This window comes from Eurosta solidaginis, chromosome X (assembly GCF_040869045.1).
Source record: "Eurosta solidaginis isolate ZX-2024a chromosome X, ASM4086904v1, whole genome shotgun sequence".
Taxonomy (NCBI): Eukaryota; Metazoa; Arthropoda; class Insecta; order Diptera; family Tephritidae; genus Eurosta; species Eurosta solidaginis.
Window position 1 is genome coordinate 77948702 of NC_090324.1, and position 4924 is coordinate 77953625.

The window sequence follows — 4924 nt, forward strand, 5'->3', positions numbered from 1 at the left end:
AAATTATCGAAGTGTCCAAGACTGAAAAAGACGTCTTATCGGCTAAAAGTGCGTGGAAGAAAAAGATATATTAAAGTGCAAAATATTAAGAGTAGTTAAAAGTGCCCGAATTTTGTTTTAACGCAAATTTACGGAACCGGCCGCCGGTACACTCAAAACGGACCTGCAGCAAACTTTAAGGTAAGTGAAAGATACAGTTTGTTTAAATAAAATCATAAAATTAAATAAAATATAAAATTTTCATAAAACCTAAAATTTAGTAAAATCTAAAATTTAATATAAGCTACAATTAAATAAAACTTAACATTAAATAAAACCAAAAAATTTGAAAAAATTCTAAATTTAATAAAAGCTTAAAATAAATAAATCATAAAATAAATTAAACCTACAATTAAATTATACCTAAAATTTAATAGAACCTAAAGCAATAATATCTTTATGTATGTTCGTACGTAACTGAAATCATCATTATTTGTTTGACTTGTATTAATTATATGTCACCACTGTAATTGTAATATATTAATCTATGTTCTGAAGCTAAATACAACCCTGTAGGGTTTTCGTAAAATATGTATATAATCACATTCAATGCATACTTGCAAACACAAATTAGCAACCCTCGTTATAATTCAATGTATAGACATTTTTATTTGATGATCGACAGACTTGACTTGGTTTTGAGCTTGCGAACTGTTCGGACGTGTGCGCACAATATTATTTTGAGCAGTACTCCAAGCACTAGCAATTATCCAAAGATCGATAAATACAAGGGTAATAGTTCAGTTTAGGTGCCCCACCCTAAAGTTGGGCCAAGATTTTCGAGTGAGGTATCAAAAGACGCGTATTAATCTCGAGAACATTAAGAAAAATTGTATCTCTGTCCGGAGGTATTTGCAGTTGAAGTTGGCGATTTTTATGTGGTTGTTGTTGTGTTGTACCCACAAAATAAATTGTGCATCACCGTGGCGGTAGCCACGGTTATACCACACATCGGGACTTGGCATGGCGTAGCCCAGGGTTATTTTTTATAAGCGCGGCCGAAGGCTGCCAACGCAGAAAGGTGTTCTCCGCAAAAATACTATGGATCCCACCCCCGGTTTCGGAAGTACCCGCGGGTCTTTTTTCGGCTTTTCGTTAATATCTTTTGAGCGGGTAAAAAAAGTTAACTTCCGCTTTCGGATTCTTGATCTAAACGTGAATACGCGTCATTTGATACCAAACTCAAAAAAAAAGGGCCCAATTTTAGGGTGGGGCCCCTAAACTGCACAATTACCAACACAAGTTATTGTACAGTAAATACCGTATTCTCTTTAATTCATTGGACAACGGTAAGCTACAATAGCAAAGCACCGCAAATCAATTTTAGTCGCTTCTGCTTGCATAGCGGAACAACAACAACACGAAGGATCCCTGCTCGCTGTAGTTACAAAGGAAGTGCGCGCACATTATTACTTTGGGCAGTACTCCTTTCCCTTTTAGTACATGAACTATAATTTACGCCCATCGAGTAGACCCAACGTTTCATTGGCGCCCAACTTAGCGGATACGAACAACGACAAAGCCAAACCAATGGCGACGTTTTCGCCAGAACAATTTAGCCAAATTTTTGCAGCGATATCGGGCGATAGAAAAGGAGGCTCATTATAGCTAGTATTTAAAATAAACTATTTTAATATAAATATGTTTTTATTTAATTATTTAAAAATCAGTTTGTTTAACAAAATTTTATAAACTCCAAAATTTTCTTATTTTGATAACTTCAAACATTTTCATTTAAAAAAAGGTAACTTAATTATTTTAAAACAATTGAAAAATCACAAGTAAGAAACAAGTAAATGTATTAATATAAATAAAATAAACAACTTAATAAAGACCCTACATTTACTCCCCCTCCAGTGAAACGATCAATAAAATTAAATATTAATTAATGTTAAATGACATTTTTTTTGTGGAGTGTAGTGTATTTTTGTTTCGTGTATTAGTCATAATTGTATGTGCAGGTTTAAGTAAATCTATGGAAACAGTTTTAATAGTATTACCATGTTGAATTTTGAATGTTTTATTTTGTCTGGAAATAACTTTAAATGGTCCTTCGTAAGGTGGTTGTAAATTAGACTTATGAATAACTTTAAGAAATACGTATTCACAAGTGTCTAAATTTTTGGGAAAAAAATCATTTTCTTTGATATGATGGGTTATTTTTGATCGAACAATTCAGAAATGTTTTCTAAGTTTAGTAAGAGTTTCATTTGTGTTATCAATTTAATTATTATAATTAGAAACAACTAATTCACCAGGAAGTCTAATTGTTTGTCCATATACAAGTTCAGCGGAAGAGCATTTCAAATATTCTTTAATAGAAGTTCGTAAACCTAAAAGTATCCAAGGTAAAATCTCTCACCAATGTGTGGAGTCGTCCGAAGCTGTAATTGCAGTTTTTAAAGTTCTATGAAATCTTTCAATCATTCCATTTGACTGTGGGTGATATGGAGAAGTGTGAATTTTATGAGCCCCTAATAAAACAGTTAATTCAGTGAATAATTTAGATGTAAATTGTGAACCTTGATCTACTGTAATTTTGAGTGGAATACCGAAACGAGGAACATAATTTTGAACAAATGTAGTTGATACTGTTTTTGTTGAAATATCTTTTAATGGATATGCTTCTGGCCAACGTGTATGTCTATCGATATTAGTCAATATATACCGATTTTCTTTAGATATAGGTAGTGGACCAACTAGATCCATATGTATATGTTCAAATCGTCCTGAAGGAATATAAATTTTTTGAATAGGACTTTTCGTATATTTAGAAATTTTACATTTTTGACAATTGATACAACTAATAGCCCAATTATTAATTTCCTTACGCATTTCTGGCCAAAAATATTTAGATTGTATGAGACGTCTAGTTGTTCGAACACTTGGGTGAGATAAACAATGAATTTTGTCAAATATAATTTTTCTCATTGAAATAGGAACATATGGTCTAAAAGGTTTTTGAGTAATGTCACACCAAATATTGAGATTTAGAAGAGGAATATTAATACCTTTTAAATTATTTTTGGAACTAAGATCTGAAATTAATTTTTTAAGAATTTCATCTTTTTGTTGTTCATCATATAATGTTTGAAAATTAATATCTTTTGTTAAAATTGTATTAATATCTGGAATCCGTGAGAGAGTATCAGCTACTGTATTATTTTTGCCAGAAATGTATTGAATGTCATTGGTGAATGTGCAATGTATTCAAGATGACGAGTTTGACGAGGTGATCTGTCTGTTTTTGAATTTAAAACATGTGTTAAAGGTTTATGATCAGTGTATATAGTAAATGTTCTTCCTTCAAGAAAATGTCTAAAGTGTTTAAAAGAGTTGTATATTGCTAGAAGTTCGCTATCAAAACTAGAGTAATTTATTTCAGTTTGAGTTAATTTTCTTGAAAAATATGCAAGTGGTTCTAAGGAGTTGTGAGTTATTTGTTGTAGAACTGCTCCAATTGCAACATTTGATGCATCTACAGCAAGTGATAGTTGACCATTTTTATCAAAGTGAGTGAGTAGTGTTTTTTGTGTAAAAAGTTTCTTAACATTTTTAAAAGCTGAAGTAGTTTTTTCTGTCCAATTTAATTCTTTAAGTTTATTTTTGATAGCAAAATTTAACATTTCATGTAGTGGACTAAGTTCTTTTGCTAACATTTTAATATATCTATTGTAATAATTCACCATACCTAAAAATTTTTGTAATTTATTAATTGAGAGAGGTTTTTCAAAATTAGAAATTATATCAACTCGTTCAAAAGAAGGCCTGATTCCTTCACTAGAAATTTCATAACTTAGAAAGTCCAATTTTTCAACTCCGAAAATACATTTTGTAGGTTAAATATTTAAATTATATTTCTCAAGTCTTTTAAAAACTGTTTTTAAATGTTCTATATGTTCTTCCTCATTGTTACTAGCTACTAATATGTCGTCAATATAGACAAAGACAAAATCTAAACCTGAAAATACTTCGTTTATGAAACATTGAAATGTTTGAGCACTGTTTCGTAATCCAAATGGCATTCGTACGAATTCAAACATTCCGAATGGTGTTGTTATAGCTGTTTTGTAAATATCTTCTTCTGCCGTTGGTATTTGGTGATATGCACGAATGAGGTCAATTTTTGAAAATATCTTTTTATTTTTTAAATCTATGTTAAGGTCATGAATATGAGGTAAGGGATACCTATCTGGTATTGTTATAAAATTAAGTCGTCTGTAATCTCCACAAGGTCTCCAGTCATTTGGATCTTTCTTAGGGACCAGATGGAGTGGAGAAGCGATGTGAGAGTTAGAAGGTCTACATATACCAGTTTTGACTAAAAATTCAAATTCAGTTTTTGCTATTTTTAATTTAATAGGATCTAGGCGACGAGGTTTAGAAAAAGGAGATACTCCTTTTATTTCTATTCGGTGAACTGTTTTGTGTTGTACTTTTTCAGTATAATTAGGTTCACACGTAATAAGAGGAAATTCATTTAAAATATTTGTAAATTTATTTTCTGAAATAGGAATCTTAAAGGAAAATATATCGCAAAAACCAGAAGATCCAGAAACTTTTAATTTTGTTTTTAAATTTGTAATTTCTTTATTTTTAATATCTACCAAAATACCAAATTTTTCTAAAAAATTTGCACCGATAAATTTTTTACACATTGTGTAAGAACATTGTTTTCAATACTAGCTATTGAAGAAATTTTAGAAGAATGTGGTTTATTAATTAAATCAAAAAGTTTATCTGCAAGTGAAATTATATCAGTAATATTTTTAATATTACTTGAAGTTAAATGTATTTGAATATCTTGTGGTAATTGTCTGATCCATAATTTGAAAAGTAATTCCTGACTAAAAATAGATGTTGAACTTGTTAGTGATTTCATATA